This window comes from Aethalodelphis obliquidens, unplaced genomic scaffold (genome assembly GCF_003676395.1).
Source record: "Aethalodelphis obliquidens isolate GAN/ISIS:26980383/991018 unplaced genomic scaffold, ASM367639v1 scaffold4, whole genome shotgun sequence".
NCBI lineage: Eukaryota > Metazoa > Chordata > Mammalia > Artiodactyla > Delphinidae > Aethalodelphis > Aethalodelphis obliquidens.
In genome coordinates this window covers 45,288,308-45,302,690 of record NW_020837948.1, presented here as the reverse complement: position 1 = coordinate 45,302,690, position 14,383 = coordinate 45,288,308, and positions in this window count along the sequence as shown.

The following is a 14,383-nucleotide window of genomic DNA, read 5'->3' as shown; positions in this document are numbered from 1 at the left end:
CTACTTATACACATGATGTTACCTTCACTTACCTAACCAAGTCTCTTGAAGCTCACTTGGGTATTTAATATCTTTACCTGTTCATCTCTCCTACTAATCTTGAAGGCCAGGATTATACCTTTCATTTAACGCTATTCCTAGATGCTCAATAAATATTTGTTGCACTGAATGGAATCTTGCTGTGAAAACTCACAAAGTACTGAGCTAAACTGAAAATCTCATAAAGGAATGAAATTGCCTGAGGGTAGGTGTCGAGCCGGGGAAGGAGGAAGATATATAAACCCTGTGGTATAAATATAAAGGGATACATGTACAGATTTAGAGAAGGGAGAGAACACGGCAGGGTAGAAGAAAGACTTCTTGAAGGAGATGACATATATGTTAGGCCTAGAAGGATGAGCTAAATTTGGTTAAGTAAAGATGGTATGATGGAATAAAGCTAAATAAAAATTAATATTTACAGGATAGCCCCCCGAAAAAACAAAACTGGAAAACTTCAAAGTGTCTTTGTAAATCACCTTTGAGTCTAAAAGGACAGTAGAATTGCAATTACATACTTGAACATAATGACAATGAAAAAATTATGTATTAGAATTGTAAGATAGAGACCAAGCTATAGAAGAAAATTATTATTAAATACGAATGAAAATAAACCAAACATTTATTTGAATATTTTAGAAATGAAGAACAAAATTAATTGAAATTAGGAAGAAGAAATTACTAAAGATAAAATGACAACAAAAGAATTAGAAAACAGGTTTTAAAAAGAAAATTGTTAGGGCTTCCCTGGTGGCGCAGTGGTTGAGAGTCCGCCTGCCGATGCAGGGGACGCAGGTTCGAGTCCCGGTCCGGAAAGATCCCACATCCTGTGGAGCAGCTGGGCCCGTGAACCATAGCCGCTGAGCCTGCGCGTCCGGGGCCTGTGCTCCGCAATGGGAGAGGCCACAACAGTGAGAGGCCCGCATACCGCAAAAAAAAAAAAAAAAAAAAAAAAAAAAAGTGTTAAAATAGTAAATTGGTAAGATATTCTCATAATCCAATAATAAACTGGTTTTTGGCAATACCAATAAAATTGACAGAGAAGTGTAACAGGTAAGGGAATATTGTCACTAATAAAGTTGGTAGTTTAAAAGGGAGGTTTAAAAATTATTAAAATACTTTATACAACTTCATTCTGCCAATAAATATTAATACCAAAATGAAATAGTCACTTTTCAAGGAAAACAAAGATAAGGACTCAAAAAAGGTAGAAAACTGATTTAGGTTAATAGCTATAGACAGGACTTAAAAATGATGCCAAAGTTCTGTATCACAAAATAAAAAGGCATCCAGCCTACTCAGATGTATGGGTGAGTTTTAAAAATTCTTAAAGAGCTAATTCTTGTGCTTTAAATCCAAAGCATGATGGAGAGCTTCTTAGCTTAATTTTTGAAACTAGCACAACGCTTAGCATCTTAAAAAGCATTTAAAGTACTGAATGCATGCTCCATGATGAGAGTGTGTGCATGTTGCTCACCATTGTATGTGTTGGCCTCATATTTGATATTCATTAGTGAACATATGTGCAAAAGTCCTAGATAGTGACAAAATGAATTTGGCATTGTCTTAAGGAACATTTCACTATAACCAAGTAGTGTTTATTTTTAAAATATATAGTTCAAAATGTAAATCTGTAATAATTAATCATAACTAATTTATCATAATTCTAGGTTAAGGTGATCATCTCAAATGTCAAAAAAACACTGGAAAATACTCAATACCCATTCCTAACAAAATACATATTAATAAACCAAGTATAAAAGATACTTTTTTTTTTAACATGACAAGTAATGTACCTAATAAAATGTTAGTGTTTTTCACACCTGGTCTCTGAAACACTAGAATTTTGTGAGATGTTTACGGTCATTTCGTGGAGAATGGGTTTTGTGGGCAAATAATTTGGGAAAATAGAATATGGTAATCAGAATGATAGGTCCAGAGCCAGAGCCAAAAGTAGATAAAACTCCTGATTTAAGAAGATAGTAGCATTAGTATTTGTTTAGTCTTCCTCCTGAAAGCTTAATGAAACAATAGTTGAGAAATTAATTTCTAATACTGAAGTGACCTGGAGAAAAACCATCAGCAGACAAGATATTTCGAAAAATATTTGAAAGATCTAAAGAGACATGGAAGCCTGTTAACAAATGACACAGATCATCAAAGTGGCATCTCAGAATTTGCAGGAGATGACTAAAGGTTCAGAGAGAGTTGATCTGACTGGCAGAGTCCCAGAGAGACCCTAGGATTAGAGTTATACAGTAGAGGGTGGAAATGAGAAGAGGGCTAAATACAAAATGTAAATTTAGAAGCTCTTTAGGAAACCACTGTACTTCAGTTTCTCCAGATTCCCCTCCTCATTATTCTTTCTCTTCACCTCTGTCTAGAACCTCACTCTTAAAAAAATTAATGAAAAATCAAAAACCATCAGAGATAGGAAGAAAATCAATGGCATGAAAGATAAAAATACGGAAAACAAACAGCTATCTAGGAAGACTGAGCTTAGGAACCAAAAGAAATTCATAATAAATTAATAATATTAAGCTTTCTAAGAGGTGGTCAAGAAAATACTGTATTGGAGGATGGGATACTTTGAAAAAGGAACATCCTGACAGTAAGAAAAGACTTGAAAATAAATATGATTGCAGAAATTAAAATTTTAATACAATGGTGAGATGGTTTAATTGAAATATTTCAGAACATATAGCATTCAGACAAAAACATGGAAAAATTGAAAAAATGTGGAGGATTAATTCAATAGGTCCATCATATGATTAATAGGAATTCCAGAAAGAGGGAGCAACAACTGGAGAAGAGGCAGAAAACTATCAAAGTAATAAATACTTGAAGAAAAATTTCAAGGTACTGAAGAGTAGCACAAGTCTCCAGATTGATAGATATTCCTAGCGCTGAACAAAATAAATGGTAAAGAAACCACACCTAGCCACATCAACAAGACATTTCATAAATCAAAAAGAAAAGAAAAAGGCCTAAAAGCTTTCAGAGACAAGAATCTGATCTCCTATAAAAGAATAATAATTGAATTAGCATTAGATTTCTTATCAGAAACATTAGATAGATGACAATACCGTCAAAATTGTAAGGGGAAATTATTTGAATTTAGGATTCTATTCCCTGTCAAGACAAAAATCAAATGTGAGAACATAATAAAGATTTCAGAAAATTCAGTCATCATTTATGCTCTGAGAGGTATACTCCATAAAAATGAGTGAAATAAAAAAATAAGATAGACATAAAAGACAAGAATTATAACCTAGTGTGGGAGGTAGAATGGCTCACCAAAAATGTCCATGCCCTAATTCCTGAAATTTGTGAATATGTTATATTACATGGCAAAAGGAACTTTGCAGGTGTAATTAAGGTTACTGACCTTAAGATCGGGAGATTCTCCAGTAGGCTCAGTCTAATCTAATGAGCCCTAAAAAGCAGGGAACTTTCTCCATATTGAGGCAGAAGAGGTCAGAGAGATGTGCATAATGAGAAGGACTCAATCCACCATTGTTGGCTTTAAAAAGAAAAAATGATGTTATGAGTCAAGGAATGTGGGCAGCTTCTAGAAGTTGAGACAACCTCCAGCCAACAACCAGCAAGGAAACAGGGACCTCAGTCCTACAAAAGCATGAAACTGAATCCTGGCAGCAACCTGATTAAGCTTGGAAGCAGATTCATCCTCAGAGCCTTCAGAAGGGAGCACATCACTTCTGACACCTTGATTTAGGCCTTGTGAGACCCTAGCAGATAACTGAGTTGAACCACACTGTACCTAGACTTCTGACCTATAAAACTGAGACATAGTGAGTGGGTGTTGTTTTAAGCCATTGAATTTGTAGTAATCTTTTATGGCAGCAAGAGAAAACTAGTATGTTTCATAATTCAATGAAAAGAGAAAAGGTGAGATACAAAAGGCTTAGAAGGCAATTAGTCTAAAATAAATAGACAGACACCTAGAATGTTTTCAAGAAGAAAAATTGAATGGATTGCAAGCAATAGATAGAAAAAATATATGTGTAAAAGACAAGTATGATAATAAAACCAATAAAACCCCAAAAATACAAAGATTAAAAAATTGAAAGGCAAATAATGAAGTAGGAAAAATATTTGCAAAATACATGAAGGACAAGGAGGTGTTATTTTTTATAATTGAAAACTGTTTACTATGCAATCTGACCTTGACATGTTCCAAACAAGAAAGAAGTTTATTTTCTTGTTCTCCAATACTGCTTTCAAGTATATTTTACCCAATCTCTCCTTCCGGTTGCTTTCTGTCTAAGGCATATCTTATAGCTTTCTTTTCATGGTTGATTATAAGAATAAGTCCCATTTCTATAATTATGATTTCCTTTCTGGTATTAAAACATCCAATCTAGTCTATGGCAAAATCACATCTAGTCCATTGCTTTTCCCTAATAGTTAGATAAGTTGTATTGGAACTGAGTAGCCTTGTGGAAAAAAGATAAAGATGGATTCATACCACAAACTTAACACCAGGATAAATTTCAAATGGATGAATGATTTAATAATAAAAATGAAGTCTAAAAAAGTACTACAAGAGAGTGTGAGGAAGTGCTTTTATAATATTAAGAGTGGTGAAGTCCTGCCTAAATGCGACACAAAAGTCAGATGCTATGTAAGTGTGTTATAGGCTGAACTGTGTCTCTCCAAAATACATATATTGAAGCTCTAACCCCCAATGTAACTACATTTCGTGGTAGGTTCTTTAGAGAGGTAATTAAGGTTAAATGAGGTCACAAGGGTGGAGCCCTAATCCAACAGGACTGATGTCCTTATGAGAAGAGGTTGAGAAACCAGGCGTATGTGCACACAGAGAAAAGATCATGTAAGGACACAGCAAGGAGGCAGCCATTTGCAAGCCAGGAGAGAGGCCTCCAGAGAAACCAATCCTGCTGGCACCTGGATCTTAAACATCCAACCTCCAGAACTGTGAGAAAATAAATTCCTGTTGTTTAAGCCACCCAGTCTGTTGTACAGGGTTGGCCAAAAACTTCAAGTTTTTTCGCTACATCTTATGGAAAAACTTGAACGAACTTTTTGGCCAACCCAATATTTTGTATGGCAGCCCTAAAAGATTAATACAACACGCAAAGATTGACAGATTCTACTATATGATAATGAAACATTTCTGTACAGCAAAAACTCCATTAAGCAAAGTAAACAAGCAGACAAAAGCATTGAATTCAAGATAAAATAACTGCATTAAAAAAATTGATTTGTGTTGGAGAATTGTATCTTCATATATTTCCAAAGCAATGCCACATAGGTGACTTTCTGGTCCCAAGGGGGAAAATGTAATTTTACCACAGGGTGTCACCAGTCTAATCTAATGGTTTAAGTTAGCATCAGCAACTTGGAGTATTACCAGATATCAAATATCTGCTAATGTAATTAATATGAAGTACCCAACCCAACCTCTTACATCTTTTAGCCAAGAATGTTTAACTTCAATTTTATTAAATTATAATGTTTAATCTTCCATTTTATAGGAAATATAGGAGATAAGGAAACGTCTTTTTTAAAAAAAAAAAAAAAGGCACCATGAGGTAACAATCAGACAAGTCCAGAAAGTAAAACATTCTACAGGACAAATGGCTATTCTCTTCAACAAGTCAGTGCACGGAAAAAAAGGGGCTGACCTAGATCAAAAAGGTCTTAGAAGAGAGTACAACCAGATAGAATGCCTTGTCCTGAATTAGATACTGGTTTGGACAAAGCAGCTATAAAAGGCATTATGTAGACAACTGAGAAAATTTGAATATGGACAGGGTGATAGATGGACAGGGTGACAGATGATACAAGCAAATTATTTTGTCAGGCATTCTAATAATATTTTGTCAATCTATGAAAATGTTCTCTTGTTTAGAGATACAAACTAAAATGTTTAGAGGTGCAATGTTCAAAATATTTGTAGTTTACTTTAAAATAGCATACCTAAAGCAGTTTAAAAATTTTTTAGTGCAATGATAAATCCTATGACGAAAATAAGACAGGAGAGTGAGATACGAGGTGAGTTGAATACTCAGAGGTTGAGTACTACAAATTTGGGAAGGTCTCTGAGAAAGTGACATTCATACTGAGATATAAAATGATTGCCAGCTGTGTTATCTCAGGTCCTGTAAAGTCCAGAAGAAAAGATAGAATTGGGTGTGACAGAGACTAGGAAACATCTGTGAGAATAAGGTGTGGCAAGAAGAAGACAAGAGAGTCTTCAAACAACAATCCAGTTGTGACACATGGGAAAGGAGAGCAGGAAGGAAGGAAAATTAGGTAGGAAGAGCTTCAGAGTGAAATGTAGTTGTGAGAAAATCTTAGGCCAATGAGGAGCCCCAAAGCAAGAATTGCCCTTTCAAGGAGTCCTGTGTTAGGCAGAAATAGCCTAACACTAGCTCTGATATCCCTGCAGTACTCACTCATTGGCTAGATCTCAGGGTAAGTGTGGTCTCAGTGTAAGTGGATCTGAAGGTAGAGCAGCTCGAAGGTGTTAACTAATGATCCTCACAGCAGGTTCTTTTAAAGGGAGATCTGACCAGGATGCCTTCATTACTGTTGCACAAACCTTGCAAAGGTCTGGAGGGAGAGTGTATCAAAAAGAGGCAATAGCACAAAGGCCCTAAGATAGGAACGAGATTGGCATGTTCAAGGGAAAAAAAGAATTCAATAAGTTTGAAGCACAATGAGAGTGGTATAGAAAGGCAGATTGATAAACAGAGTCCTAATCACATAGAACCTAACAGATTATGATAAGGAGATGAATTTTATTTCAAGTGTAATGGAAACCGATCAGCATGTTTTAAGCAGTGAATTATTATGATCTGATTTAGGTTTTAGAGCCAAACTTCCTGAAACAATCTATACAGCATCCATTTCCTCATATCTCATTTTCTCCGAACCCACAGCAAATCTGGCTTACATCCTTACCTCTCTACTGGAAGAGCTTTTACTAGGTCACCAAAGACTTCTTAATTGCTAAGTTCAATTGCTTCTTTTCAATTCCCATCCTAGTTGTCCCCTGGGTTGCATCTGCACATTGACCACTTACTCCGTAAAATTGCTCTCATGGCTGCTTTTTACTACTCCTTCCTTGTTTCCTTTGATGGCTTTTCTTCACCTACTCCCTAAATGTTTATTTTTTACAGAATTATATCCTTAGTACTTCCATGCTATCTCTAGGCCCTCTCATCTCCTAAATTCCAATAATCACATAACATGCTAACAACTCCAAAATTTCTCAGATTTTTTCCTCTAGCCCTCTACTCTCAGTCTTTCCATTTGCATGTTATGCATGTCCATCTTAATGGAAAATAATATACCAAAACAAAAATATTTTCTCCTAAAAGACTTCTTATGTATTCTCTACATTGGATAATGGCATCGCTAGTCACCCCGTTCACGTAACTCATTGGAATAACATTTAACGCCTCAGTGTTGTCAAAGTATAATTTTCAAAATTTAAAGATGTGACTATCGTACAAATGTAGAATGAATATGAATATGTTTCTAAGATCTATTTAACTTTTTAATCAGGAAACCAGCAAGATGATAAAGCTGGTTTATAGAAAAATTAGAGAAACTGAGTGTACGTAGGTCGTCACAAAAGGTGTGCTGAAATAAATTTGCTAGGTTACAGTGTCCTGCAGGTTAATGTTTTACAGGTCAAAATAAACTGTAGCCTTTGGTGTTACATTCTCTACCAGACAAAAATCACTTACAAAAATCTACAAGTTAACATTTTACTCAGTTTTAGCCCTAATCAATGGCAAATGTATCAGTGGAGTAGGCCTACTCATACAGTCAGTTGATTCACTACAAAGGCACTAATATCATTCAATGAGAAAAAGATCTTGCAATGAATGGTGCTGCAGCAACCAGATGTCACACAAAAGAGAAATGAACCTGATTCTTACAAAAATTGATTTGAGATGGATCATAGACTTATACATATAAGAAAACATTATAAAGCTTCTAAAAGAAAATATAGGAGAATATCTCCATGACTTTAGGGCAGATAAGATTTCTTAAATAGGACTTAAAAAGCATTAATCATAAAATTAAAAATTGACAAATTAGATATCATCAAAATTTTACATTCCTCTCATCAAAGACACCATTAAAAAAGTGAAGAGGCAAGCCACAGACTGGGAGAAGACATTTACAGTACATATATCTGACAAAGCATTACAAATCAATTATAAAACTACAAAAACCAAATAAGAACATTGGATAAAATATTTGAATAGGCATTCTGCAAAAGTGGGTATCTAAGTGGCCAATAAACATATAAAGAGGTGTTCAACAGTATTAGTTCTTAGGAAAATACAAGTTAAAACCACAATAAATATTATCACACATGCACCAAAATGACTAACATTTTAAAAAATGAGAGTTTTTTGAAAGACTAACAATATCACATGCTGGCAAGGATGTGGGCCAACTCTTAAACACTGCTGCTATGAGTGTAAAATAAAGCAGCCACTTTGTAAAATTGTCTGTCTCTACTAATGTCAAGCTCACTTACCTTATGACACAGCAATTTCATTCCTAGGTATATACCCAAGTGAAGTAGTATGTCTCCCTAGAAAGATTTTTACAAGAATGTTTATTGCAGCTTTATTCATAATAACTCCAAACTGGAAACAACCCCAATTTCCATTAACAGGTTAAAGGACAAAGAAAGTGAGGTATAGTCATACAATGGGATACTACCAGTGATAAAAGAAAAATAATAAAGGACTATTCATAGAGTCAACAAAAAGATGGATATTCATGGATATTGTTTTTTTTTTTTTTTTTTTTTGCGGTACGCGGGCCTCTCACCGCTGTGGCCTCTCCCGTCGCGGAGCACAGGCTCCAGACGCGCAGGCTCAGCGGCCATGGCTCACAGGCGCAGCCGCTCCGCTGCATGTGGGATCTTCCCGGACCGGGGCACGAACCCGCGTCCCCTGCATTGGCAGGCGGACTCTCAACCACTGCGCCACCAGGGAAGCCATGGATATTGTTTTAAGTGAAATAAGTCATATACAAAAGAGTACATGCAAATGAATTTGTAGCACATTATTCCATTTGTATAAAGTTCAACAACAGGCAGAACTAATCAATCTTTGTCTAAATCACAACAGTATTACCTTTGGGTAGGTAGTAGCCGATGGTATGTACTGAAAAGAAGCACAAAGGAACTTTATGGAGTGGTGGAAATATTCTATATCTTGATTTACATGGTGGTTATAAGAGTGTATGCATATGTAAAAATCTTCTAACTGCACAGTTAAGATTACTGTACTTTATGCATTTTATTAGGTATGTTATCCATTAAAAAATATTAGTTTTTCACAGGGTCTTTGGATGAAAGTCTTGTAGAATTAGGGAATATAGATTGTAAAGGGTTAAAGAATGATGAAGCAGTGATTAACTTCACTTTGAAGAAATTCGGCTATCAAGAGGAGGAGAAGATTAAGGAATTAATAAAGATATCAACAAGTCAAAGGAAGTTTTAAAAATTCCTTTAGAATAGGGAATGCTTTATCAGGGGAGAAGCCAATTGAGAGGTACAGGTCAAAGATAGGCGTGAGGTAGGAGAAGAGAAAGTTGATAACACTAGATGCCTTGGAGTCAAAAGTGGAGGATTATCTAAATAAAGGGAAAGAAGATAGAGTGAAAAAAGAGAGGTAGGGTGAAGATACTCAGAGACCGTGAGGTGGAAGATAATTTGAGGACTTTTACTGTACCTGTTCTCAAACTTCTTAGTAAAATAGGAAGTCAGGACATCTACTAAAAGTCAGGAGGTGGGATGAAATGATGACTGGGGGGTTTGATGAAGCCAGTTAGCTATTTCATTAGCTGTGAAGGACTAGTTATTTACTTTTTAAGTTTCCTCATCCCTGTGATGGAGATTACATTTACTTCACAGAGTTGTTATGAAGATTAAATAAATTAATTAATCTAAAGTATCCATTAAGACAATAAATGTTAGTTTCCCCTTAAAAAAAAAGAACCACAGTTTCAGAAAATCATTCTTCATGAGTAGTTTGAAAAACAAATGGAATAATCTGAAGTCAGGATAAAAGACCCAGTGGAGGACAAGGAACCTAGTCCCCAGCACTTCCTTAACATTTGTGAGGGCTGGTGCAAATGAGACTCCAAATACCTTACATACAAATATTTTAAAGTTATAAATCAGGCTGGCAAGCTGTTAAATAAAATATGTTCTATCCTCCTACTTTGACAAGTATAGCTTCATAATGACCTGAAGTCCAGGTTCAAAGTTAGAATTCTCATTCCTTAGTGTTTCATACTGAATCCTGGTGATGTGGGAAGATCCAGACCAACTCAGCCTTTCCTTCCTTCTTCCAACTCCACCCCACACTGTGAGGGGCCTGTAGTGTACATGTGTGGATACGCCAGCCTGGAAGCCCAATCTTCATTCTCACCCTTGGCAAATAGCGGCCACTTGGCCACCCATGTGCTTAGGGTTATACACTCCAATGGCAAGGTCCTTGTGCAAAAACCCTAGAGGCAGGCTCAGAGCCATTTGCACAGGGAATTCTGTGGTCCCAAGTATCTGGAACTTGGTCGTGAAGTGGGTATGTGGGCTTTGGGTGTGTAGGGGAGGAAAGTAATTTTCCCTCTACCCTTTTGAGTTCTTGCCTGAGATCCCTGTAATAAAAGACAGCTTAACAAGAGAAAAACAAACAGAAGTTTATTAATATGTTTACCCCTCTGGGCTAATAAGGGTCTGTCTCTAATAAAGGGAGGATTTGTATCCTTTGAAGGGCGTGGGTAGAGAGAGCTTTTCTGCATTTGCTGCTTCTTAATTGCCTTCGGCTCAAAATCCTTTTTTTTGTCAGAGGCACATTTTAAGGTAGCGTATTCTGCTACTCTTCAGACAGGTATATCTTAGGCCCCTGAGACTCCTCACCTCGTATGAAGTACAACTGAGGAAGAGCCAGAGTGGGTTCCAAAGTGTGGTGCCCTGAGTAGGGACTTCTTGTGCCCAGAGCTCAGGGCAATATAGCTAGTCACACTTAGGTCTAGGATTAGCCACACTTCCTGCTTCTAGCAGTGAATACACATAGACTTTAATACTATTAACTAGAAAGAACAAAAAACTTTAAGATCAAAATATGCTGAAAAATATAATAAAAGTGAAGTGGAACATATACATCCTTCAGAGGCTGCTTTCCACTTACAAAGTAAGCCATCTAGCCTTTTGAGTTATCGTGATGGATTGAAAGCTTCCCTATGAAGCACTGCATAAAATTGAAAATGACTTATTAATCTCAGATCTCTTCAGATCAGAATATTTAGTCACCAGCAGTGGTCTGGTAACCCGCTTTGGGGAGCCTTGGCTAAAGCAAAAAAAATGTCATGGCTTCTTTGTCTGGCTTTACATTTCTTAAAAACCAGGTAAGCTGTATTTAGGTACTCATGATTGTAGATTCATAGGCTGTCTTTGAACCCAAATTGTGTTCTTATCACAACAGTTAGAAACATAGGATTTTGCATTTTTGGGATGAATTCTCATTAGTAATGAGTCACTAAACATGCTACTAAATACAATATAGAGAAGATTAACAGAGTTATTTTTAGCTACCACCTACATACTATAGGCAGACAATATCAAGAGCAGGAGGGAAATAATGGTTCTTTTAGTTTAATAAATCATAATGCTCCTAAAAAAAGTCTTCTCTTTCCTCCCAAACTTGGGGCATCCAGTTATATAAAGTGATTACTGTTGCAACAGCTAAGATATGAAGAGAAAGAAAAAGAGAGAGGGAAAAGAAGGGGAGGTGGGAGAGAGAGAGGGAGGATTGGGCTATTATACAAAAAAAATGATTAAAAGAAAAAAGTGTTTTGACTGAAGAGTAAAGTGTGGTAACTGGTAACTAAAATAGAAATGCAACACTGAAATAATTATGTTTAGGGCTTGAACAACTCAATATCTGAATATCAAAGTAAAGAAAAACTTTCTGAATGTAGATAAAAGAAACACAATAGTAGCTTGCATATGATAGGGTGGGAAATATATTTATATTTCCAAATAAACCCTCAAGTCAAATTCAATAGAATGTAAAATACCATATGAAATGAGATCAAATGTTATATAGTATATTATATGTTGCATGTTATATGTAACATGTTACATGTTATATGTTAAATATATTACATGTTATATAGTATATTATATATTGTTATATATAACATTTAATACGTTTTTATATTAGAACCTAAAATATATGGAAGACAGCTCACATAAAAAGACATATAAATAGCTTTTAAACATGTGACTTGCTCAGCTTTTCTAAAAATAAGTTAAGCGCTCAAATAAATTACACTGAGATATAAATCTTCACCTACTAGATTTGCAAATGTCTAAGTCTGGAATTATAAACTTACTATGGAAAATAGCAGGAAAAGCCTTCCTTATGCATTGTTGACAGGTAATTTGGGGCAACCTCTTTGGAGAGCCTTGGAGTTCATATGTATCAAAATTGTAAATGCGCATACCATTTGAACTAACATTTATACTTCCCTGAAATTATCCTGTAGATGTACTTGTGCAAAAAGTATGTGCAAAACTATTCATTGCCATTTAGAAAAAGATTGGAAAAACACTAAATGTCCATGAACAGAAGGCAGTTAAATATATTAATTTACATACATAGCATGGAATTATTATGCACCTGTTTAAAAGAATAAGGCAGATCTGTACATACTAATATGAAATATGTTTGAAATATATCCTTAAGTGAAATAAAAGAAAGTACAAACCAGTGTATATAACATACTATTATTTGAGTTAAAATAATAATAACAACAATAATAAAGAGAGATTAAGCCCACTTCACAATGTCAATGCTCTTCAGCCAAAGACTAAGAGAAATAACTGTAGTTGAACAAGTGAGTTTATTTATTTATTTATTTTTGCTGCAAACACCATGAGGGAACTGTGAGGTGTCTCAGAAAAAAAGAGTGTAAGAAAGGACTTGTCTCTGGTTGAGTAATTTGAGAGGGTCCAAGGAAGCAGGGGGAGCTATAGGATTGGGTGTCTGAACGAATTTCATCTATAGAGAGGACAGCCTATAGGAGGATAAAGATATAATTGGATAAAGTCTCAGCTCCCCACTTGGCCTTTGCTGGCATGGGTGGGGATGGGGCCATAGCTTCTTCTGTGGTAAATTGGTTATTTTCTAACAGTTTTCTGTCTTGCTAGGCTGCCCTTTTCTGGTCATTTGGTTCAAGGGGGCAGGCTTTTGCTGGGCCTTTGTCAGCGCCCATTGTCATTTTCAGGTTGCCGGCTTCTCCGGTATTCGTTCTGGGATGATGTGCATAAAAAAAAAAAAAAAAAAAAAAAAAAAATCCAGGCAACTCACCATGTTGTTTGTTCCTTAGATCCTGAAGTCCTTAGCTACTCTGCTTTCTCTTTACCTATCAGAATCTTCATGTGTTTGTTTTATGTGTTATGCCCAGTATTTTTAATTGTAATTGGAAAAGTACAGCTATTCCGTCTTCCGGGAAGTGGAAATCTCCTGGATATATTTTTGCACTGCTTGAATTGTTTCATTCAAAGCGTGACTCATCCATTCATATAAATAAAAACCTACCTAGATACATGCCTTGCTTTTTTAGAACTGATCATTGCTAAATATCTATGAAGAAAATAAAGGAGAACAATAAGATAGAGAGTAAAGTATGTAAAGCTGCATGGATAGGGTGGTCAGGGAAGCCTCTCTACAACACTTGAACTGGGGTCAGAAGCCAGTCTAGTGAAGAGCTGAAAAAGAGCAGAAGAAGGGTAAATGCAAAAGGAAGAAGCTTGGCATAATCCAGGAACAGAGAGAATTCTAATATTAGTGGAGTACAAGAGCTGGCTAGTGTTGTCTTACTTATCGACATAATGAAAAGAATTAATGAACATTTATATTGGAACTACATTTGTTTTATCAGTTGCAACCACAGTTTGAATACAGATACAAGGTTTTGACAAAAATCAATGAGAGAATTCTGCAATAATTGATATACTATATGGAATTTATAATAAAGAATATTTTCTATTTTTACTAATATTTACAGCTTTGTGCAACATATTCTTTATATCATTAAAATTTATTCTAAAATGTATGAACCTTTGTATAAACACGTGTGTGGGTGTATGATGCTTCAGAAAAAAGTGAAAGCTAGGAATAAATTTGAGTCATCAGTATTTTTTTTTTTTTTTTTTTTTTTTTTTTTTGTTTTTTGGCTTTTTTTTTTTTTTTTCTTTCCCGTTTTGGAGCACAGGCTCCGGATGCGCAGGCACAGCGGCCATGGCTCACGG